Below are 26,480 nucleotides of genomic sequence, written 5' to 3' on the forward strand. Positions count from 1 at the left end.
CAACTTGAATTACATTTATACTTGTCATTTGGGATTAACTAATCCCAGATCAACTCTGTACATAATATATAATTGCATATCAACAATATCAGCCTGAAAATGTGTCTCACTTCTTCCAGCAGTTTCCCAAGTTAAGCATTTTTGTCCTGCTAATGAACCTTTTGTTACAGCAAATATGATTCTGCAAGGAATTTAATGCATGTAAATGTAATGACACAAGAGCGTTACATAACCGGTTTCCTACAGGAGTTTATACTGTACAGAATATAATGAAGCTAGACTATAAATGATGCATGTACCTGCAAGGGAAAAGTAGCACTTTTTAATTTAGTGGATCACTATAAATAACATCATGGCAAGAAATGTTTTCAAATGATTCAGAGTGTTTGGAGAAAAATCAATCAATATTCCAATGACTTATTAAATCCAAAAAGGGGGGAAAAAAGACACCTAAAAGATTAGAAGGCACTGCTTACCTTCTAAGAAACTTAAAGGAAGAGTCTATAATCCAAAACTTAAAAAAAAAGCAAACCCAGCCACTTCATTCTAAAACAGAGAATGTTCTCACTAATGTTTTTGCCCCAAGTTCTGCATCGTTGTCCTCTTCCCTCCCTCCCCTTCAGCTGCGCAGATTCCTTTAAAAGAGTGAGAAAACACGTCTACCTAACATACTGCTGAAGGAGCAGCTTTTGAAATACACCCATCACCCTAAAACAAATAGCTTCTTTGACTTCACTCAACTGAAAGGGATCATTGTACTTCTTGCATCACTCCTGGATTTCCCTAAGACAACGCTGTAATTGTTAGTAAGTTTTCTAAAACTTTTTGTGCTATAGTTATATATGTTATCCTGAGCAAGAAGTGCTCCTCTTGCCACGTGTGCAATAAATGAGTGTACAAGCAGACATTCAAGTGTCTCTATTTTGCATACAACCGCCTCTCAGTTTTCTCCCATCAACTTTTTGTTTGACAGAGGGAATGTCACCTCTACCCACTCATTCTCATTTTGGTACTCGTAAACTCAAGGCAAAGAACTTATAACTAAAATGAAATGATAGTAAAGAAATTAGTGCTGAATTTTGATGACTTAAGGATTCATTGAAGAAAAAGAGAAGAGAAGAGAAGAGAAGAGAAGAGAAGAGAAGAGAAGAGAAGAGAAGAGAAGAGAAGAGAAGAGAAGAGAAGAGAAGAGAAGAGAAGAGAAGAGAAGAGAAGAGAAGAGAAGAGAAGAGAAGAGAAGAGAAGAGAAGAGAAGAGAAGAGAAGAGAAGAGAAGGAGAAAAGGGAAAGGAAAGGAAAGGAAAGGAAAGGAAAGGAAAGGAAAGGAAAGGAAAGGAAAGGAAAGGAAAGGAAAGGAAAGGAAAGGAAAGGAAAGGAAAGGAAAGGAAAGGAAAGGAAAGGAAAGGAAAGGAAAGGAAAGGAAAGGAAAGGGAAAGAAAAAAAGAAAACCATGTTTCTGAATATTATTGAGATCTAATATTAATAATGTTTGAGTTTGGGGTTGTTTCTGGTTTTTGGATGGTTTCTGGTTTTGTTTGTTAAATTGAGGCAGAAATAGAGTCAATCATTTCAAAGCAGTTTTTCAATCCTGTAAGCCAAGTGAGCCCTACAGAAAATATCCAGGTGCAACACAAATTAAACCACGGTGCAGCTAAATGTGTAAAAGTGTAATTTTAGTTCCACAAAACAAGAAACAAAACAAACCGCTATTTAAGTAAGGAAGCAAATAATGTGGAAGTTCTGTTTGGGATATGGAAGAAGATACAACAAACTAATTTGTCATACGAGCTGACAATGTTTGCACAGCATTTAAAAAGAAAGCACGGGACAGCAGTAGCAGAACTCTGGGGACCTGTGTATAAATTGGACTTCTTATCATGCGTATTTCATTGCTATGCAACTCTTCCTTCCCAGTTCATACATCATAATATATTGCTAAAAAGTGCAATACAGATTTCCAGTCCTGCAATTGTTTGTCTGTGTGAAGCATTTTAATGCAAGTGCCCCCTGCACATTTTAGAAGCTGACTGTAGATCCCTGCATCAGAACGTTTGGGGCACTAGGACTGATACCTGCATGTCCAGAACAGATCAAGGAGTGTCTTCCAGAGCAATGTTTTTCCAATTCCTCCCAAGTGAAGGCATTCCAACAGCCCTGAGGGCAGTCAAACTCAGACTGCAAGCGTTTACAGCTTTCAGAGGCAATGAATACCGTATCAAAAACAGTTCACACCACGTTGTGAGGTTGTATAATTCTGATTCTGATAAAATATTATATCCGATATAAATAATTACTTTGCTCGTTTTATACGTTATCTTATTTTACTCATATACACAGTGTTAAAAGCTAATATATTATTCAGTAGCTATAAATGGCCTTTTCTGGTCTTTTCAGCAGTGTTATTGTCTTTCACATCCTGTCAGAGCATTAAGATGTCATATAACTTTGCAACAATTTACTGCATGAACCAATGTGCACTGCGCTAATATTATATGGATGACTAAGTACGCTGGCGTTGCTTTATTAAAATACATGCTTTAACAGTCTGCCCAAAGTGTGGGCTAGAACGTCAGCTGCAACCGCCGCAGGAACAAAAGAAAGGAAGAATACTGCATTTCAGAAAGGACTGCTTAGCACAGTATGTTCAGGCTGACACTTGGAGCAGGCTGCACATCCCCGAGCTGAGGGACAGAAGGCAGGTGCACGAATGCATCTGTAGTGAGCTGACTTCCACCTCACTGTGCTGGGCAGCCACACCGAAGCTCTCCTTAAATGCACGCAGTGCAACTGTTGCAAAACAGTTATTTTAAATGCTAACGAAGGGATGACTCCCAGCTATTGTCTCATTGCAAGGGGCAAGCGTACAACAGTGCAAAAAAGCCAACATTGTTGTTTTGCAAGTGAGAAACAGTGCCCTGACACAGCAAAGACACAGTAAACGCAGACTTTAAACTGGAATAGGTACTGTCTAGAGAAATGAGCCATTAAAAAAAAATCACATTTTACAGACAGTTTTGGACATTCTTTGAACCATGTAGCACAGGGAGGCAAAGCAGTGGTGCAGCAGCACAGGCAGAGATGGGGCAGGATCAGTTCTCCTTGATGCTTCTCCAGGAAAAAAGCAAACTGCAGCACTACGACAACTACCCTACCTCTGAACAGGACAAGAGCATTTTCTGCCTTATAGGATGTTTGCATCAGTTGGGTACCTGTTGCTTTCACAGTGAGCTGGACTATTACAAGATTGATGATAAGCTCAAACACAATACTTGACCTAAATACATTATGTAGCAGTGGATGCCTGTTAAGTAGGTCAGCACAGGCTCTTAAAAGTTATGCAAAACTTATTGCTGCCACACAGCCAACATGTCACTAGTCAAGAAGTATGAGAATCAGTTTGTTAGGCTGAAGGAAATCTTGTCTCACGAAAACCTGCAGTGCCATAGTTAACATGCCTTAAATCACAGAATACGCTGCTTGCCATATGTCTTTAGGCCTCCAAATGAAAGAAAAGTGAGGTGGGCGGCCAAGGAAAAGTCTGACAATCCCAAAGATGATCCTGACATTCCCATACATACAATACTTCTCTTTAAATATAAGTGCTCAAATAAACATTTTTCACTCTTGCAGTCAGACAAGTTGTGATTTATGGGGTCCTCAGACAAGCCTGTCAAGCAAAAGCAGTCTGCAGTTAGCAGCAATTACCCAGATAGCCGTACTACTACTGGCTTGGTCTCAGAAGCTCCTATGTGGAATGATGTAGAGAGGACAAACATGGACTCAGCTGTTGTGGTATTTCTGTGTGAGGCAATACATCTACATTGACCAAAAGAATGCTGCACTGACTGAAATGAACAGGGAGCTGCTTACCTACCTCTCTCTCCATGTGTCTGTGCACCAGAGAGCAGAGACTGAGTATGCCTTGCAGAATGAGAAGCATCTCCCACCAGTGAAAAGATCTGTTGTGGTTGGGAAGTTTTAATGTCATGTTATGAATCTTTCTGGCATTTCCTGACTCTAAATCAGTAATGTCTCCTTCACACAAAGCAAGTCCTTCAGTTTTTTGTATGCTCCTGCATGACTGAGCTTCCAGAAGAGGTAGAGGCCAGTCAGATGCTGGTGGCTCATGTTATCAAACTCCAAACATTTATAATAGTTAGACTGAGCTGAATTTATAGCTTTCATACACTGGGTATTCTTCCCATATCAGCCCATTGTGGCAAAGCACAGCAATCCTCTAACGGATCAGATGAGACTATCCCAAGCCAGACCTTCAAGTGTTTTGTAATAAAAGCCCAGTAGATCCAGATTTCGGGCACCATTTCCGTTACTAATCCATTTCAAAAGCATGACATCATTGGCATCATGTTCTCATAAGTTACCTTCAGCAGGCACACAAGCATGGCCATATTGCTGAGATCTATCAGTACCCTCCTCCCTACAAAGAAGCTCTTCTAGACAATTACGTATAAGTAAGGGAAAATGTACGTCAGCTCTTTGCATCTTCTCTAACTATAGTGGCAAGTCTACTGGCAAATGTCAATAAAGAAAAATATAAATGAATCACTATTTAACAATAAAAGGGCTGTACTAAGAAAAATACTAGAGGCAAAACCACCCTTCGTTCTTGAGGGAGAGTACATCATCAAGCCTGTCTTGATGAGGAAGTCTTGTGAAGGCTTTCTATTGGCCTCTCAGTACGTGCTTTATGCATCCAAGTTGCATACTTCAGTTAACATTTAACTCAGAAGCTTTTCCTTTGAGACAAGTGATTATTTTCTTTTCCTGCCTGACCCAGTGAATACTGCAATTCTCCAACATGCTATGTTTGTGCCCTGCAGGCAGCATTGTCCCACCAACTTTCCACCGAATGCTCGAAACACAAGGCAAAATGACAAAAAAAATAAAATAAAACGAGGAGCATTATTTTGCATATTGAAAAGAAATACATGCTATTGTATTTCTTCTTTTATTGTTTTGTTATTTCATCATTGTTCACCACAGTTCTTTCCTTCATTTGCAGAGTTGGGTTTTAATCTAATGGCCATTCAATAAAAATGTTGCTTTTAAGGGTTTGCATATCATCCCATTTTCTCTTCAACCCTTCAGCAACCATATGGCAAGCAATCAGGTCTGCAATCACTAGGTCCATATTATGTAGAGCATGATTTCAGCATTATGCTATTACCCATCTGTTTCTGTAGAAAAAGACATGAACCCTTGTATAAGAGGTCAGTGGTTTCATTGCACACCGTATTCCAGAAATCTATCTCTGTTCACTTGAGATCACTTTTGTGATTTACTGTAGTCTTTCAGGCCAGGATTTATTTATTTCTTTTAGCACAGACAATCATCACAATTTGTCTGTCTGTTGTATAAAATTATTTGTAACTGTCATTCTGTGCACTTACGCTCTCTAAGTTAAAGATGCTCTCTTGAGATCATGCTATTTTCTTAAATGAGAGGGGAAAAAGAGTAAAAAGTGGAAGGCTCACCTACTTTCATTTGTTTAACAGATTAGTCCGGGAATAATGAGGTTTGCTATTCAGCATCAATTTACTTATGAACTGCTAAGAATTGTCTCTTTTTATTTGCTTCTTTGTTTTTGTCAACTTAAAGCATGCAAACGGGTATTTGAATTCTGTATAAGAGGAATGTGCTATAGAAGTGCAGACCTCACAATGTTGGGTTTTAATTTGGCCAGGTACTCAAATCCTGTCCACAACAAGTCAATGAACTTCAAATGCAGGCTGTCAAGTCTTAACGTTACAGACTACTGCCAAGGAACTTAACTGCTGGCCATTCTGCTGCTGAACGTATCGTGACACTGTACACTATCCAGTGTACACCCTGTCTCCCTATCACCACAGAGTCTATGCCATGACAAAGAAATACAGAGATATGTCTAAAATGAAACTCAACATACCTTAAATGTTATGCTATTCAGTGCCCGTACAGCATGTTCAACTGGCTAGCTATGCTTCACTAGAGAAACACAATAGAAACATCTTTAGCAACATCTTTTAAGCAAACCACAAGCTTGATCTGAAAAAAAAAACAAAACCCACAAACCCAACATTTCTACATACAAGCCATTTAACGTCACATAACTAACCTTTTTATAGGGAATTTGAGTCTGTAATTGCACATTTGTCACTCTCATCCCAGACTCTAAGAGCTCGTGGCAAAAAAAAAAAAAAAGAAAGAAAAAAAAAAGGGAAAAAAACCACAAAAACGTGAAGGAGAAATATGAAATAAGAAAAGGTTGAGGTTGAGGTAGCCTGATATAGAAACATGGCAAGACATCATGACTTGTCTTGACATGAACTGCAAAGCACTACAGTAACAGTCACACCACATCAGATACATGACTATGCAGTGACACAAAGATGAATAGGACCAACAGGACAAGAAATTGAGCAAATCCATGTTATCTTACAGGAATTTTATTGGAGGTTTTGAACAACAAGGCTGGAAACCTTTGCTAGATCCTACCAATATTAGGCAGTTGGCGGAAAAAGGTGGGAAGCAGCCGAGTTCTGGAAAAAGCTGATGTGTCTAAGTAGAAAACAAAATCAGAGGATTTGTAGGGGAAGTGCTCAGAGTCAAAGGGTGGGCACACTGTTACAGGGATATCAAACACCTGGAAAACCTCAAGAAGGAGAGAGTAATAACGGATGTAATTTGTGAGATGTTCCTGCTAGCTATGCACTTCTGAGAAGTCAATTACTTTGTTGAAGGAAGCTGAAACAAAGAGAAGGTAATCTGGTAAAGCCAGACACACGCACACATAAAAAGGGGAATAGAGAAAAATCACAGAAGTTTCTAAAACATCTGCAGTTCACTAAGGATGGAAGAAGCAGCTGAAAAAATCTAATTCCTGAGCTTCTGTGGCAGAAGCAAGGCCTTAAAGACCAAACTCAAGTTGCGCGGTGAAAGGAAATCCTGCATCTTCAACAGAGTTCCAGTCAATACTGCAGTACAATGAGTGACCCAGATCTTTAAAGTGGCTCCTTCTCACTAATAAAGATTAAAAAATAGATCTGCATTACAGCTCTTGGACAACATTCAACAAGGCTTGTTTAACTCATGGAGCAGGCTGACTGTGGGATAAGCATGGAAGTTTGATCCACTAATAGGAGAATTAAGCTTTTGTAATGTATGTTTAAGTCTCAAATGCTAAATGTCATTTCAATAATAAAATCATTAAAGAAATGATACATGGATATATTAGGCAGATTAGGTAGAAACAGGCAGACAGATTAGATGGGATGACCATGAAGAAGAAAGTAAATATGAAATGGAGAAAAGTAAAAGGTGGAAAATTGAATCTAAAAGAATATTATAGATATATGAACTTGGCAAACAACTGCAGTGATTCCCCTGAAGAAAGACATGCTAAGCTGCCCAAAGAACAACTGGTAACTCATTTTCCCCAACTTACTTTGCTCTTTGGCTATATATGGTAAAAACACTATAAAAATCAGGAAAAACTTAAAATGTTCAGAACGTAACAATGGAAATTATGGGCTCTCAGCTAGCAATTACAGAATAAATGCTATTCAAAAGCTGATATAATAATGGCTAGCAAAACACATTAATAAAGTTTGACTTCTATTATTTACTTTTTTTTTTTTTACTTTTTTTTTATTTACATGTTTTGGGCAACCTGAATGACACATTGTTTACATCAACAGTGCTTAATGCTTCAAACTTTAGTAAAACAGAGCTAGAGTTAATTAAAGTGATATAATCAGGGCATATCTCCTCTGATATAAGAAGAACAAAGAACAAAACAGTGTTTATTATACGTTCTAGTAATTATTCACCAAAAGCAAACAAACAAACAAAAAACAATAGAAAAAAAGGCTAATTTTCAATTTAAAGATAACTTTTTGAGTTGAAGAATCTCACTTTGATGTTTGCTAGCTGCTGAAGTAGTACATTTGGGAGTGGACATTTTGGCAAACAATCCATGTATGCACATGGATAAAAAGTCATTTTAAATAACACTAATGTTTAACAGAAACTGCTGAAAGAAAGACAGTTCAAAGTTAAGGCTGACAACTCCAACCTTAGCTTAGAGAACCGAGTTATAAAAATCTCGGCATCTTCTGCCAGAAATGATGTAAAACTGCATTCTGAATATGCTAGCTTTTGTTTCATTTTCCATTCTCTGATTCTTTCTATTAATTTGGTGACTTGAAGATTTTTGTTCTTTTAATCAGCAAAACATCATCAACACTTAGAAGAACAGGTTAAGAAACCTCACTTTGTACAGTCATTCATCCACCTTTGTAACAGCACGTACAGCCACTGTCTCAAGCTCCCCCTTCAGCTACATGATGAACTAAATCACACCCAAAAGATGCTAAGACTCCCAGAAAAAAAACACCTCCAGTCTCATTTACCTTCCAACAAGCAATTCTCTCCTTTCTGCAGAGTTTATGTGCTCATGGAGTCTCAAGTGAGACCAAACTCCAGTTCACCAGCACTTTAAATGAAGCCAGTTGCCACCATCCCAGACATTCTGCAAGCTTTACTAACTGTAAATATACAGAGTTTGATTTGTACCCAAAACCCAGAGAGTTTCTTCCAGATTTGGGCATGGATCTTTCACCATTATGCATGCCAACGGTACAGGACCAGGCAGGAATGGTTAAGGAAGCACTGCAATGAAGTGGTGGCAGGAGCCATCAATATACAGGATTTATTCTAACTTTCCAAACTAAACAAGACTTGCCAATACAGTTCTAGAAGTAGCTGGAAATAGACACCAAATAAAAACTGATGTTTGTGGTACACACTCTCAGAAACACTCAAAGCCAGCTGTAGCCAACTCTTCCAATGTACATTCACAAACATAGCAAAAATGACAGGGGAGCTGATGTGCAAAGACACGGTTGGATGTTATTCCTTATTAAATAATCATCTGCTGGCTAATTGGAATCACTACACTTGTGTTAGCACTGAAAATAGTTTTATCAATTGATATAATAAGGTACCAACTCATGCAGAAATTAAAGAAAAAAAATGCAATTCCAGGACATGAGAAATTACTGAATTACAGAGTGGTTTTTAGTGTTCTAATTGAACAATTTACTTAGAATATCGGGGGGGGGGGGGGGGGGGGGAATGATTCATGCAGTTCCCCACCTCCACAAGCAATTTTTGCCAATCCATCTGCCACCCCAAATGTTTAGTCCAAAGAAACCCCATCAGTGGACTTCTGCTCCCTCTGCTGGATCTGCAAAAATAGGTAACAACAGACCTTCCAGAGACCAGTGCAAAAAGTAGTCTGCTTTCAGCGGCAGAAGGATCCGGTCCTACCACCAACTCCGAAATGGTGCTAACATCAGTGGTTAAGACTGGCTTGCAAACAAGCAAGCAAACAGCCATGATACACTTAAATAAACGAAGACGTCAAAATATGGGGTATGTCAACTAAATGTAAAAATGAGAGCTTATAGTTTTTTAGTGCTCTCAGAATATGATATGCAGTGGAAGGTACAAAGAGATGTAATTAAAAGGAAGTGACAGAGCCCATTGAAGCTTTCAGCCCTCCTTTCTAGCTGTACCAGTTGTTTCCTTCTAGCACATGAGCATGCTGCAACATGAGATGATGACTTATTGCTGCATGTGATGAGAGAAAAAATATCATCCCAATAATGGACAATTAAGTCTGGCTTCTGTGTTCCAAGTCTGAAACAAATAAATACTGAATTGCACTGAAACCTGTGTTCACGTGAGCTTCCCTGTAGCCTTCAGTACACACACATTCCTTTAGTGTTTGACTACTTAGAAATCACAAGTGTCGAACTGTTTAGTGACTGATCCACCCATCAGTAAATTGATCCAGTGATAAAACCGTTAAGAGCCTGTGCTATTTGCATTTATAGTCTGTTAGTCACAGGTCACAAAATAAATTAGTAAACTGAACTACAAGGCTTCCGATTTGCAGCAACCAAATCTTCTCAATAATCATCTATGCTTAAATACACAAATCCCCTAAGTGATAATAATTTCTTTGCCAGCTAAAACTGTAACAACACCACCAACAACAAAATGATTTCCCAAATGCTTCGATGCAGCAATCACTCTAAAGAAATCAGACAAATGAAAGTGCACGATTTCTTGTTAATCTACTCCACAGCATTAAGAATATTCAGTGACCCGAAATGCTAAAATCACCCCTTCAGGGCTGTCACAGACTGATCCACCAGCTTCATAAGAGAAAACTGAGAGGTGTTTTCTTGCCCAAAAGATCAGGAATCCTGACACGGTACAGGTGGCAGCATCGCAAATCCAACCACCACAAATGCAAGCAATTAGCATCACTACTGGCAGCATCTGAAAAGCAGCCAAATTCATGGAGAGCAAACAATTCCCCCACTGCTCAGGTCGAGCCTACAGGTCAGGGCTACAACACGCGCATGGACATGGCAGGGGACCCGTCGTGCTCCTGCGATGCCGTTTATCACGCTTCTGTGGCCAGCCACTTGTGCATGTGGCTCAGAAAAACACCACAAAAAATCCAAGGACCTGGCACTTTAAATCTCTTATCATAAATTATTTGGTGAGATACGTCCAAGGTAACCATTTAAACACAACTGTTGTCGGAATTGGGTCGCTGGCGTGCCTCGGTTCTCACTGACACGGCCCTGAAGTGCCACTTCTGGAGCAGTTTTTGCATTTTCGAGTCAAACCCTTTTTTGATAAACACGTACATAACTTACAGACATTTCAAACACGTTCCTGTGATGTCTTCTTCGCAATCTGCACTGCGTTCAGTTTCCCTTGACCTATATTAGGGATATTTAAATGTTTAAAATATTATTCCTTTCATTCATATGCTAATGACTGTAAACAGTGCTCCAGTCAACACATTCCAGAAGCCTAAATAGATTTTGCTACAGCTTAACGTTTTCTTGGTAAATTATGTATAATAGTTACTAAATGGATGTGCTGAGGGCATTGTAAAGTTGCTGCTCAGCTCTGCAGTAATAAAAATACCTTGCAGTTCTAACAAAAATAAAAAAATTAAAAAAATGACAAATACACCGTGGGAGTTTAAGGGAAAAAATCTCAGGACCTGCGTAGAGCAATCCTTTGGCGGTGATAGATTTCTGTGGAAGATGAAGGAAATATTAAAGACCAGGAAGTGTGCAGTTTCGGCACGAGATGCTTTGTTTCTGCACGTGTGATTTGCTCATTGTCACTGCGGAAAGGGTGCAAGCAGCACTTGATTCATCGCTGCACATGCCTTCCTGATGCTAATCTCGTCTCTCCACTGTGATATTTCCCAACAATGCTGGTCATCTAAATACTGCTAATCCTTTTAGCAGGCACTAATAATTATGCATTAGCACAAATAACATTAAAGCTTTTTTCAAATAATTACATATATAATGGATGTGTCTTTAAAAAGTTGTTTACAGCTAATTAACCAATGAATAATTGTTTTCTCTTCCTGAAACAGGAGAAAGCTTATCTTGGAGTCACAGTTAAAAACGTTCTTTCTCTCTCAGTTTTAAAAACAGTTTTCCCAATGTTGCTGGCAATTAAAACTGTTAAAAAAAACCAAACAACTGTTAGACCAAAATTTCCTTATAGTAGGTTACAATTCGACCCAGTAGAATTGGTTTTTAAAGTACCGCATCATTTCAAATAATTTCCAATTTGGATCATCAGCGAATGGTCGGAACATCACGAGACCCTACTCTGAACAGTTTAGATCCTTCCCTATCACAGCGCAGGCTGCTTGTTGCTATATGACTAGTTTAATTGTGGGCTGTAATAAAGGTCATAATTAATATCCCAACACAGACACTAACAAACAATTTTAAATTGCCAGCATAATCAAATGATGCAAACATCTATGAGCTACAAAAGTTCATTGCCGCAACTGACAATTTCTTAATTGTATTCAGTCATTCATGGAAATTTTATTAACATCGAACTGATGTATCCTGCCCTTACTCTGTCACAACACCAGGGATCTAATTTCATTATTTTCCACAAGATTTGCTTGACTACTGCCATGATTCTAATATTGCTTTAGTCCAGATGTTTATGCTATTTAAATTAGGAAGAAAAGGCTTTTGGGTAAACACAATTAAAGAAGGTTGGGGGGTTTTTGTTGTTGTTTTGTTTTGTTTTGGTGTTTTTTTTCCTTCAAATTTAGTTTCACAAACTTCTTTTAATTAACGAATATGGCTGCAAAGTAGATGGGTTTTCCTCCTTCATTTTTTACGCTCGTTCCCCACTGTGTGCAGCACACGCTCCGTCAACGGCTCCAGCTCTTTCTAAATATAACAACCTTTTAATTTTTCACTTACATCTGAGTGCTCATTAAAGTGAAAGATAGCAGCACATGACAACTGCACTTTTTGTCCTTTTACTCTTAAATCAATCCCCAATAACTTTTGAGCAAAAAAGGGATGCTTTCAGCCTTCCCCCCTCCTCCCATGGTGTGGAAGCAGCTCTCTGGCAGCAAGCGATCCCGTTTCTCTAATATTTTAAGTGTTCAAAATTAATCTGTAGCATCTCCATGACAGCAGTGGGATATGTGCAGCTGGAGAACTAGAATAAGAAGGAGAATTTTGCTTCTGCTTTGATACCATCTGACTGCACTCATTTTCTTCTGCTGGACAACAGTATTTCATAGACAGCGAGTTTTTTTTTCCCCCCCAGGAAACAGTACTATGATAAAGTAGGATTCACCTCCCCTTGCTAGACTTAAGGAAAACTTTGTTTCCTTTTTTATTTATTTTTTTTCATATAAAACAGTGGAACGCCACATTTAAGAGCTAATACACACAAGTGCACACTTCCACAACATACAGCACTGTTTCAGTAAGGCCAGAACAGAACCGAGCAGCGAGCACACACTTCTGCACCGCAGCACATGCACTTGAACAATAATCCTAAGTGCAAAACTGTTGATGATTTCAGTATGCACAACACAGGCTTTCAGAAATAAACTGTCTTGGGTGAGTATTTTCAAAGGATCCTAACTGGAGTTTGAAACCAGGATTTTGTCAACATTTGGAAGAAGCCTGAATAATTTGTGTGATTTCAGCCGGCTGAAGATTCACACCACGCTGTGCCAGACAGTCATCAGATGCACCGAAAACTTACTGCTGTAATTAGTTAGCAACTGCTTCTGTAATTCACGTGCACACTGCTATGTACGTATGCGGCCCTCATAAAGCTACATATTTATTCTACACATGGAAGAGGTCATCGGCACCTTTTCACCGTGAATTCCTTATTCCTTTCCTCCCCAAAAATGTGGCTGAAGGATGACACAGCTTGATTGATCTATGCTATTATTCTTGCGATGTGCCATACATTTCTCTGAAGAATGTGCCTCTCGTTCCATCACCCACAAAACCTTAATGTGCGGGAGTGCTCAGAAGCCAGAAGTTCGATTTGCTTGCTGTTGGCACGGTTGTGTTTTGCTACATGGCAGGCAGACAGCTCCCAGGGCTGCCCGAGCCCTCCGGGAGCTGCACAACGCTGCCTTGTGTGTCACAGCCAGCCAGCTCCTCATGCTAATGCTGTTCAACACGAAAGCCGGGCTCCTCGTTTTCACTGCTATTCTTTTAGATGTGACTGTGAATAAGATTTAGGCAGCCCAAAACATTTCATGTGCATGATCAGGGCATATCTTTTGTACAACCCTTCCAAAAACCTGGCACTACACCTTTAAGCATTCCTCAAGTTCCACCATGTGCTAATATGGAGATCTCTGTTTGGCAATCTTTCTGAGTAAACCATGTCAATTTTACAAAAACTAAAAATATTGTTGAAAAAATATTATCCCAAGAACATACGTAAAATTATAAATATTCAGCACATCAAGCTTTTGATATACTTTAGTGCACATGAACTGAGTAGCTGTCAAAATTACAACAGGCAACTCAAGTAATTATGCAGATTTATGCAAAACATTAACAAGAAGAATTAAATGCACAAATGAGGTGGCTACACTTGAATTGTTAAGATTATGAATAATTACCATGAATCTTTTTGCTCTTAATATAACTTGTTTTTGATAAACAAAGCCTTAATTATCAGAATACTTTTGAGAATTTTGGTGACCTTCATTAATCTTACAAAACAAGTCTCTTGTGTTCTGCATTGTAAAAGGCACATGCTTAGAATAAGTACACAAACCATGGGAAAAGCAGATATTAATGGCTACTACAAACCAGTGAATGATACCTCGGGTTTGAAGCACATGGCATTCAGCACACGTCGGTGAAATAATATTGAGCATTGGGAAGTGCTCCGCGCTGAATAACATCTGACAAAGGCTGGAGATGGCTGCTGCAGGAGAAAATATTTCATTTTGCAAAATAACAGGTTGCTTTAAGAACGGAAGTGAAATACCAGCCTCCTAACTTCTCATGTCTGAGAGGCACTGGGGGGCAATACATCCTTCACGGGAGCAGCGCAGCACTCAGCACATCCCTGCCTGGCCCAGGGCACTATCCCAGGGCAGCACGCTGCTGACGGGCAGGATGCAGCAATCAATTCTCCTTCTGTTTGGCTGGTTGTTTCTGCACTGCTTTCTTCCTTCTCGAACCCCTCTGTTAATTTCAGATTTAGTTTGTAAGGCTGTCACCAGCAGCGTAACAACGTGCCATGCAGCAGCCACAGCTCTCCAGAACGCTGCCATGCTCCCAGCTGCCGCTGCGTGCCGCTTCGCCCAGCCCAGGCACGTGCCTTGGGACCAGAAGTAAGGAAGAACTTTGGAAGCATTAAGTCTTTAATGCCAGCCACACTACCTCTTCCCCAGAGAGCAAGCTGTCAGATCAGTGGTGGGTTTCGTTGTAAAATCTCTCTGAGGGACCAGAGTTTGTTTTGACAAATGTCAAATAGCTTTGATGCATAAAAATTAACTTAAGAAGGTCATAATTAGACAAAATACAAACTTGCATTTCGCTGGTACTCGCATTGCTTCATAGTGTTGCAAAACAAGATTGAACCGAATGCCACCTGGACAACCAGAGCTCTGTACAACATGATCTTCTGCTTAGAACAAATCCTCTATGAAATTCCTGTTCTCCATGAGAAACAGCATGAGCACAGACTCAGAAACTGGAGGCTGTTGCTACTCACCCTGCCACCAGCCAGCAGGGATGCACTTCACCCCTTCCTTAGAGGGCTCCCTTGTAGCTGTGAGTGTTGGCCAGCCTTCAGACATCAGCCCTTGGTCCCTTTTACAAAACCTTTCATTAGAACACCAACTGCAAAGACTTTTTTCCACAGACAAAGCTGACAGTCAACAGGTGGGTGCTGCACAGTGGCCTCCCAATGATTACATGCTGGCCAGAGAGGAGCCAGCAAGCAGCAACCACTTCAGAAACATCACTGCAGCCCATGCAGCAGGCTGATTGCTGCTCTTTTTGCTCATCTCCCAGCACTGCAGCTCTGCACTCCAAGAGGTCTCTTCCAGTTTCTAAGCATACAGCTAACAGTTCACTACCTTTGCCAGATGTAGTAAATATTTTAATTAGTAGAGTAGGAAACATTGTAAATAACTCCAGCTGAACTGCACGCCTAAGTAAGCACTGAGACTTTTGTCATAATTCTGTTTGTCTTACAAACTGCTTGTGAGTTTGAAAACTTCACTCATTCAGAACTGTAGGAATCAGCACTGATCTTTCCCAGCAGAGCCGAATCATAGAATCATTAAGGATGGAAAAGATCCCTAAGATCACCAAGTTCAATCACCAACCCACCCCCACCATCCCTCAGTGCCACATCTCCACAGCTCCTGAACACCTCCAGGGATGGTGACCCCACCACCCCCTGGGCAGCTGTGCCACTACATATGTCACCACTCTGTCGGAGAATAAATTGTTCCTAATGCCCAGCCTGAATCCTGATGCCCATTGCTGGCAGCAGGGAGCTGCAGTTGATAGCAGCAGGGTGACATCATTGCACTGACCTGCCTATGCCACAGCTGTACTGTGTTCACTAACAGGACCCCAGTTTGCCAGGGGAAGATGAGAAAGGCAGCCAGAGATCAGGCCGAGATGAAAATTATAAAATGAGCAGAGTTAGTATGCTATAAGTACCTTCTGTTTCCTATGAGGAAAAATAGGTAGTCCAAAATCCACGCCTTGAGACAAGCACAGAAGAAGGACTGCCTGCTCTTGCAGCATCGAGTCATTGTTCACGAGTTGCTCCAGGCAAACACACTGCGAGCCACAGACCTGGCATGCAAGTTTCCCAAGTAGCTCCAATTTTACAACCATGTAAAAATAAAACGAAAATCACAGAAGAAAAGTCTTCCGATGCCAACGCTGACAGAACCTTAACAGTAGCAGCACTGCTGGGAGCAGCCGTAACGATAACATTCTTACCACTACCCGTGCCTATTTCCTTTACTCTGCTAGAAACAGTCATTTCCTAGATAATGAGCCTGTTTTGGAGAAGAGTTAATTTAGAACATCAGAACGAGGTTAGCACCAGCAGACATTGTTTTCTTAATAAACGATCATTTCATTTTAAATAAATGTGCAGTTATGCCCTGTCAAGATGTTCTTGCTTTGCATGAAATTTCCCTCTATTCAAAAGGTTACTGCATAACATTTCTCTTTAAACAGTGTTGACACAACTTTTACTCCTTCCTTATGTAAAAGCATGAGAAGCCATCAAGTTTACTAAGTAGACAACATTTATTCAGAGAGACAAGAAACACTAAGTAGCTACAGCCGCTTCTCCTCTGCAGTCTGTGAACGGTGACCACCAAATACCACGCAGCATCTCTAGGTAACAAAACAATCACACAGGTCACAGCTGAATGTGAACTCCTGTGCTAATCTCAAGATGGCTTGTCGAGTTTTCTCATCTACATGAGAATAGACTGTGCAGCCTGACTCCTTCTGGGCTGATTACAACAGCCTTGCATTCCTGGAGCTGTGCAGGAAATCCCACTGAGCCAGAAATAGATGGGCAAGAGTTGTGCTGCAAAGGCAAGCTTGCATGCCACTTGCATTTGAACGTAGACCATTCTCTACTAGGGAAGGTTCCTGAAACAATGCAAGCATCAGGCATAGAAGGGCCACCACCAGAAGAAGAAGGGAAGAAGCCTTTTCTTGAGATTCTCTAGGACAGGTTCCACAGAGATCAGCAATATGAACTTTGTGCTGTGCTGATTTGAAACCAGCAAGCTTGGCATAAGCTAGAGTGATCCAGAATTGCAATAACAGCTGTGACGCCGAGCAAGCTCCATAACAAGCTATGCAAATTATTATTTGCTGCTGGCACCTGGCTTCATCATTAAGAACAAAAACACAATGGAAAGAAAAAAAAGAAAAAAGAAAAAAGAATAACAGATTCTAATTGGGAGGGGAAAAAGAATTTAAAGGCGATCATTCAGCTCATTCTCATCTCTCCTAATTTCTAGACATTCCCCAAAGTCAGCCTTCTCTTTGGCTTCTGAAGCAGGAAGCCTTCTTCTCTGCCCTAAGGGAAGGAGAGAATTTTGAGAGCTCACAGAACAAGCTCAGGATGGAGCTGAAAAGACAGGGCCTGTGATCACATCATTCCTCTGACTGGTTTACACCTTTCATTTACATGAACATGTCGGATGGAAGCATGCTTTTTCCAGTGTGATTTCACAGACCTTGTTCTGCTGAGGCCCAGGTGTGATGAGATGTTTCCATGCTTGTTGATGGAAAGCAAAATATAAACCAGAGACAATTGTTTTCTAAAGATTCTCTAGTCTTTGTCTGGTAGTACAAACTCTCATTTAGCATGCTAAGTAGCCATAGATGCATGCTGCAGCTGTTGGTTGTGAAATGAAGGCTCTTCAAAACACACTAAGATTCCTGACAGATATCAGAAGATCGAGAAAAGTGTCTCCGATTGTCAGGGCTTTCCAAGGGCACACAGGTATCTAAATGCAGAGGAAACCAAGATGTCGAGAGAAACTTCAAAGCTCCCTTTAAAGTCTTTAATAAAATCCTAAAACCACTTAATAAGTGGACTGAGTGGTCGCCTTTCCTTTGACAGATGCACAATCAAGGTTTGCTCCTTGAGGTAAAAATGAACAAATATTATTAGAGGGAATTCATTCCTGGAGAGCTTTTACAGCTGAACATATAGCAGTGTATGGAAGATATTACATAAGTTGCTTTTCAATCTGAATTCTCTTGATTACTAGCACTGTGCGGTGTCATGGTAGGTTCTACTCTAACTCCACATATAAATGGTCTTGGGATGAACTGAAAAATGGATGAACTTTGGATTAAAATAGAACAAATTTGCTGGAGTTAAAAACATTTACTTTGCACAGTTCTAGTCTGAGAACATTAGCAGTTCTGTATGACAGACTGAGGCCTTGTGCATGTTTGGGTTTCCATGGCTGTTAATAGGTAGAATATACACACTCACACGCACATCACAGACTGCCCCGCTGTTACTAACAACAATACATGAATTAATTGCTGTTTGCTAATGCCTTTTACTTCTTCAATCTACTCATACATTTTGTTTTAGTGTAATATAAAAATCCCACTTCTGACATTAAAAAGAGATTAAAATGTAAAGTATTGGTTTTCCAAATCAGTGACAGCAATGACTTAAATGCCTAATCCCATTAATTACTAACAATGATCACGGTTTAGTACTGCTACGGCACTGAAGTGTCAAACAAACAAATGTGAGGGTTGTACATCCTCTGCATATGTATTCACACAACACACTCTCCTGCTTCTTGCTGAGGAGGAACTCTGTGAAAAGTTCTGAAAGTGATCCCTAAAGGCTTCAGTGCTGGTTTTGGTCTTGAGTGTATCTCCCTGAATCAAAAGCAGTGCATGTACACGAACTGCACATTGCTGAGCATTCAGAAATTCTTAAAAGCAGAAGAAGCAACAAGCCCATCTGTGACACCTGCATGTCATTGTCCAAGAAAACCTCACTAACTGAGACCGCTGCCTTTCTTCAAGGCACGGCAGACATCTTAGAAAGGTATGTTATTTTCATTCATCCCAGGGAATGAGAGTAATTCATGCAATGCTGAACAGATTTAGGAATTCCCTTTAAAACTAGTTACTTCTTTCTGGCTTGAGTTCACCTCATTCTGGCTTCCTGTCCTTTGATTCTAACTACACTTTTGTCTTCTGTATGGCAGCTGTCCTGCCAATATGGATTCATCATGTTAATTAAGGCACTGAGATTCAGTATAATGACTGTGTATCAGAATGTCTTCAGAGTTGTATCAAAATTATCACCTGTAGATAACACTACAACACACTGATGTTCTTTGGTCTCAGCAAGAGGTTAAAAAAAATAAATGAACTGTGCAAGTGTAACAAGTTTGCTTAGAAACAGAAAGATTCCCCAAGCCCTGGGACTTGCCTTCATTTCAGTGTGCTCTGTACAGAATGGACATAGAGTGCAGACTTTGGCTGGTTTAGCCTTTGGTACCCAAAGGTAAAAACAAAGAGGGCTACACTAAAATTTGCAGCCTCTATGCTGTACATTGTTATATCCTGCTTAGTTTGGGAAAACACTTGATATGGAAGCAAATACACAATTAGCAGCTTGTAAAATACAGTTTGCAAAAAAAACCCAACCACATTTAGTAAATCCATTGTGCTAAGCAGAGGGCAGTTTTTTGTTGTATTTGTTTTTCCCCTCCATAGGCACCAGATGAAAGAGAGAGACAGAGATACAGAGACAGAGCTTCCTCTTTCTCTGGTAGAGCTCTTTCCAGCCAAAACAGAGTAGGTGGGCTCAGTGCTTTCAGGGTGTAGAAGGAATTAGTGAATGCCCTAGATTGGGGAGTGTGCCTTCGATCTTTCCAGAAGACCAAGTGCAAGGACTCCCAACTCTACAGCGACTTGTGAGCAAGCAGCCCCTATTGGAAGCTGACACCTCCTTGACAGGCAGAAAGGGGAGTGTGAAACAGAGCCTAATTCAGAAAATCACACTGTGCTTGTGGGCAGTTAGCCACAGTGTGGAAAAGATGTACAGAAGTGCTTGTATTTATTCATCCGCCAGGATCCAACAGCTTCTGCTTGAGGAGCTCTTTATTTTCTTGCAGTGTCTTTCTCCCACACTCCTGGATCCACAGATCCACACCACTTAAAGATACAAGTCCCTGTGTTAAAAATGCTCTGCAGGAAGAAAATGGTGGAAGTCTGGATACTTGAAGGTGTGAAGAGCCTGATTGGTAATACGCAATAGTGAATGTAGAAATGGAATAGAGCTTTGGAAAATGGTTTTAATAACACTGTTTTACTGAGGCACAGAATATGTCACAAATAAATTTAAAGAGACTGCGGTGGTACTGAAATTGGTGCAAAACTGCTTGGTCCTACTATCTTGTTTTCAAATTTAACAGTTAATTTTTTACATCAGTCATTTGAGCAGATGATAAGTGGGAAGGGATTTTAGTCATAAAAACTATCATTTGTAAAGGCCTCATTTAAATATGCCTTAATTAGCATTTTCATAACTGAGTTATCAGGTTTCCATTAAACTCTGAAATTCTCACTTCTGTTCCCACTGGACAGATGTCCAAATTGCAAAAATAAAAGCGGCACAAAATCATACAACGCTTCAGTTGGCAGTAGCTGGAAAACAGTCTGAAAGAGAGAATGAGCAGAAAGCCAATCTTTTACCACCCCTTTCTGCGCTGAATCCAACCATTAAGGCAGTGCGAGGAAGTCGGTAGTGTGGGTAAGTATATCTCCTTGATCTAGGAAATGACAAGACTTCTGTCCTTTTTTAAAGTCAATCTGGTATCTTCTACTTGTACTATGTTCAGGCAAGGAAATAACCAGAACCTATGAAGAAGTTGGAGAATTACATAAACTTTTTTTCTCCCCTCCAGATTATATTACATTTAAGAAATGAAGATGACATTCTTGGGCAGCCTTGGAATGATACAGATCTGGCACACACTGTGCAACGGCTCTTTCCCAAGACAGAAAAGTACTGAACTTTTTTTTCCTTCATTGGAACTAAAACATTTAGGAAAGAAAAAAATCCAAAAACAAAACCCAAAGCCTTTCTAGTCCAAAAATCAGAAGGAACAGTCTACAGTCAACTTAAATGCAAAACCTAAATAGCAATACTTGCAATTACATAAACAATCTTTTTCTTCTTTAGAGCTACAGTACAGGCAGTAATCAGCTATAATCATTGCTTTTGAAAATGAAGATTTAAACTGTGCAAAATACTTTAAAAAATACAAAAAGATCTTAAAATATATTTTCTCCATTCAACAAAGAAAAAAAATACGAAGCTAAGTCAGGACACTGCAGTATTATTTGCAGCAATCATGATAAGTCAATTTTGGCTTAAATCATGATTGTTATAAACACTCACAAAACATATTATTTACCAGATGGCAATCTTACTCAAGCAAACATCAAACTTATGTTTCATTATTATCAAATAAGGATGAACTTGCCACTGGGATAACCTCCAGTAGTTAAACAAACACTTCCCCATAAAACGAACACTATAGTTTCTTAGTTGAGGAGCACACAGTGTATCACACTTTGCTGGAATCTGTCACTCCAACACACAAACTCTCCTTTAACATAAATATCTCAGTTTCCTTATAAAGTCAAACACTTGTGGGAAAGAGCAGTGGCAAATGGCAGATGCTGTTTAGTAGGAGCACAAGTTTGGCTCTCACTTCTGATGTTGTGACCTGACCGAAGCAAGCAGCAGTGCTGCAGAGGGTTAATGAAAATGCAATGTTGCCTTCAGCCATGACACACTACAGAAAAGCTAAGCATAGTGTCTTTATGGACTGAATTAATTATGTACATTGAGGAATATACAGACATATTTATGGGTTGGCTGTAGCCTAGTAAACTGAGCCTGACTGTGGAACGACTTGGGTGCTAATGCTGACTCTGCCATTGATTTGCTGTGTGACCCGAGGCAATTCAATAAAGCCAAAATTTTCAACTTCAGGCACCTTATTCATATTTAAACTCTTAAACAGTGACCTGATTTCCAAAGTGTAGGACATACACCACCCCCACTGAAGTTATGAGTAACTGCACTATTAACACAGGAACCGAAGTTCCTGTTTCTTTCTGAAAACGTTTGTCATGATCACTCAGTACCAAAGCTGCTTGCTGATCCATTCGACTTACTACTGCTTCCAGAGACAAAACTCACATTAAGAAAAACAGAGAGGAAAGAAAACACAAAGGATCTATATTTTTTGTTTCAGGAACATATACATGCGTGCACGAACCCTTAAATAAATAAAATGCTGGTACATACATATATGTAGATATATATGAAGATTAGCTTAAGGAAATTATTTTTCCTTTCTAAAAATGAGGTCTTTTATTTGTCAAAGAATAATTAACAAGAAGGAAATGAAGTAGTAGACTGAATGCCTGCAACGCAATACATTACCTGCCACTAGCAAAGTGTATTCCTACAGTTGGACACATTACATGCTGTGCTGATAACTACAACATTTCATGCCTGCCCATTGCCAGTATTGACATGCTATTCTGCAAAGCTTCATGATTAGATGTAGGAAAACCCAAAGAAACTAAAGAAGTCACACATGCATTAGTGAATTGCAGAGAGCTATTTAGCTTGGAATCAGGCTTGTACTGAAATACAAGCACTGGACTACATTTGACTCAAAAAGTCAATACTAGAACTCCCACTGTCTTCACTGGTAAAAGAAAAAAGAATTATCCTAGCGTTTCTGTCGAGCTAGAAGAAGGAGGGATTTTGCAGGGACAACAATGTATAAAATAGGCTTTCTTTTGTTTCTCAAGTGCTAAACACTACAGGAGGAAACAGCAGCCAGTGCCTTGGTGTTTCGTTCTTTCTGTTTGTTTGCTGTTTATAAAGTTACTGTCAGCCTACATTTAGGTTATACTAAAGAACTCCTATTTTGGAGAAATTAATGAGAAATAGAATGCAAAATTCAACACAGCTTTCAGGACAGAGCAGGTTACAGTGAAAACCCTACTGAGAGTCACAAGGAAGATACATCAATGCTATAGCTTACATTCTTTTGCTTTGAATTTGTTTCAAGGCTTTTTTGGTATCTGATTAATAATGGAGATGAAGACAAAAACAGGAGGCAATGACATAACCCTAACTGGAAAAGAATTCTTTCCACAGATTGTTATCTCTGGGCTTCACATTGCCCCTTTTTGCAGCAGGACACTGGAAGAAGGGATGCCTTCTTCAGAACCGGCACCTGCTGTGCTGAAGAGATGATGTTTAGGCATAGAGACAGACATGAGTGCAGCTTCTGTGGATAACCCAGTTTACAAGAACATGCCACGCTTCCTACACAGCCCATCCACAAACTTCTTGCTTTTCTTTAGGCTCTCCCTCTCTCATGTGCTTTACCACATAGGCATAAAACAGGCTCCAGATTAAATGCTTATTTTAAGATCAATTGTTACCCTTTATCCTGTATTTCAGAAGGGCGGTTTTGCATAGTCCCATACTAGCAGAGAAACATCATCAATTAATGAACACTCTAGTTCAGGGATACTATGCTTCTAATAACATTGATCAAACAATTATCCAACCTTTATCCAACTATGCAACCAACCTTAGCTTCCATTTTAAGATGCAATGGTGCCTCTTGAGAGAGCAGGCAATCACAGAGTTATAGACACCCTAAGTACACTGTATAAAATAACCTCTAACATAGAATCATAGAATGTAACTAAGTACTCACAGTTATAATTTCACTGGGCATCAAAGAAAAAAAAAAAACAAATAAAAATAAATAAAAATACTAAATATTTTTATTCCTACAGAGAATTAAAATGTGAACTCCTCTTTTGTTCTTGCTTCCATTTTCTCTTCCCCTTCAGAGACAGTGCTGAACTACATGCCACCAACACACTAGCAGGCAAAAATCTATTGAATATATTGAAAAGAAGGACAACATGGCAGTCTCAGGTCTGCTCTGCCACACTGTGGGTACTTTACTGAAGAAAGTGGGATTGTAGAAAGACTGGACTATGCGAATCTATTTCTGGTGGAAAGGAAAAAATGAAATCAGTTTTATCAAAGATCAGAAAAGAGAATTCATAGTTCTGGGGACTCCTCACGATAGGATGTGCTTTTCTACACGTGTAAGCTTCCTACTTGATGCAGCATTGCTTATTTTCAGTGTTGGCAGCCTCCCTTCAATGAACATCTTCCTGCTCACGGTTGTATAGGATGTGCAGGGGTGAGGTCATCATCCTAGTTTACTCTCTGATGTTTTCATGTCAAATTTTAGCTTGCTTTTTAGGCTAGTCTCCTCAGAGATGGTAGAATTCTACAACTTGCAAAGGTCATATTCCTTTACTGATTCCATCCACACATCACCACATCATTCTTTGCTCTTTCTGTCATAGCATTTAATTAAACCAGTCCCATCTAACCAATTTACCACGTTTCCATGAAGGTTTCTCAAGAACTTCAGAGCATTTAACAAGTCAGCAAGGATTGTCTAAATTAACAAAACACTATGCTCATTCACAGGAAACAATGCTATGTTTGCACTCTTACAACATGCCACAATCAACCACAACCAGCTTGTAATAGCATCTCTATTTAGATTACAGACCTGCCTTTTCCTCTAGGATTTGCTATTTGTGCATGCATATCATCTAGGGTTCATGGGTACCATTCAAAAATGCCGTGGAAGCCATGAATTAGCCAGCATTTTGTCTTTGATTTGAGAGAATCTTCAATCCCTGGTGGCAGACAACCAGTAGGAGCTGCAGGACTTTAAAGTGAACACAAAAATAGAACGTAGACTTTTCATTGTCATTTACTTTAAGCAGATTCAACATCCAATGTTTTTTTACCAGGTTTATTTTTATAACCACAATATATGTCAAGAAACAAGGGTCAGAGTAGGAAGAAGGAAGAGCATGGGCAGTATATTCACATGCTACTCAAGCTTGCTACTTATTTGTGAATGTTAACATTGAAGGTTCCATATTTGAAGTCCAGAACTTCCAAAGGACATTTAATCTGTGCAGAATTTCCCTGACTTAAATATAGTGAGGAAACAGTACTTCTGACAACCTCCATTCTAGTACTCTGAATGGAATGTACTTTTAAAACCTAAATATTAATTTGAGCACTGAATCTGTCATCACATCACCATTCAAACTCCACTGTGAAATGAACTTACAACTTCGATTTCTCCATGTTATGCTCATCCTTGATTAAGAGTCGCTCATGCTGAAGATATGCTCAGCAAGAAAAATTAACTAAAATGACTTGCATTATTTAGCAGCACTAATTCTGATGTACATTAATCATACTTTATTAGTTAGCATTGCTGCAGAGAAAAAAAAAATAAAGACTTTCCTTCTCAGAAGAAAACAGTTTATCTTGTATCGTCACATATGTATGTTGTTTAGCTTCAACTATGTACGATGTTTACATCAACTATTATTACACAGAATAAGACTGATTTAAATAGAGCCATAGTCCTTTTGCATGTAAGTGTAATGAGTACCACACTTGGAATTTTGGTTCAGTTTCCACAGTCATCAATGACACAGAAATAAGAATTAACAAACAAGGTGCAGCATCAACAACAGACACATCACTAAATAATTCTCAGTGACTTTTTGCCATTTTGTAGCTGGAGTTTAGTGGGAAACAGTGTAAAAACATTAAAATAAGAGACAAGAATAACAAGTCAGAGTCAGGGCAATCTTCTGACAGGACTGGTTTTCTTTTTAATTATTCTTTCTTGGCTTTAATTTCTTGTTTTTTTAACCGATGTAATAGTCAAGGTCACCACACAGGGCAAATGGCTGAACTGAGATACTCCAGAAGCCAACAGCATATAACCAGTAACATGAAGTACTCAAACTTTGCAGCAAGAAATCACTAATATATGCTCTAATAACAGGACACAGGTAGCATCTGAATCAACTACTTGCACATTAACAGATTACACTGTTAAGACTATGAGCTTGTAAAGGTATCTGCAACCCCCAACATTCACTGCTTTATGCTACATCCCAAAATAAGGAGTCTGACTCCCATCACTATGGGGTTCAGTCTGGCCTCCCACCTGAATGAAGCTTCCCTTTAAATACTCTGTCATAATCACAAATTTCGCAAATACAACATATAAAACTAAGATAGATAACTATTTTCAACCATAGTTTATCTCAAGAAAATAAAAACAATACGTCTGTCTTACAGCTGAGAAAAATCTCATATAAATAACTTACTCTAGTGGAACTTGTTTTGTAGGGCAAAAGTTAAATTTCTCCCAGATTTTCACACCCGACACTGGCACCTCTGTAGGTGACTTACAGTTTAGTTCACGTCAGTGTAGAAAAGAAAAAATCAAGGCCTGAAAAGCACGTATATAAGAAGAAGAAACTGTTCTAGATGCTAAAGTGACCAACTAGGAAAAAAGAAGGGTGCCCTCCCAGCCCCTGACATCTTGCCACTTTTTCTATTCCTCTTCTGCCAAAT

General features: G+C 39.4%; 1 long non-coding RNA gene across 19 annotated transcripts in view; it reads right to left on the reverse strand.

Annotated features, from left to right (window-relative positions):
- The window catches only part of LOC107310797 (uncharacterized), a 423,706-nt gene that overhangs the window by 273,264 nt on the left and 123,962 nt on the right, over window positions 1-26,480 (reverse strand). For 2 of the 19 annotated variants that reach the window (XR_014944405.1, XR_014944411.1), the window contains exons 1-2: window positions 8,411-8,543; window positions 5,926-5,984 (exon numbers count right to left, since the gene is read on the reverse strand). The exons of 15 other annotated variants lie outside the window; for them this stretch is intronic. This is a non-coding gene — a long non-coding RNA (uncharacterized LOC107310797). Of the gene's footprint in view, window positions 1-5,925; window positions 5,985-8,410; window positions 8,544-26,480 lie in introns of those variants that run through there. 2 more of the 19 variants (XR_014944404.1, XR_014944409.1) reach the window with 1 other exon arrangement.

This window comes from Coturnix japonica, chromosome 3 (genome assembly GCF_054131305.1).
Source record: "Coturnix japonica strain WE chromosome 3, WE-NBRP24, whole genome shotgun sequence".
Classification (NCBI taxonomy): domain Eukaryota; kingdom Metazoa; phylum Chordata; class Aves; order Galliformes; family Phasianidae; genus Coturnix; species Coturnix japonica.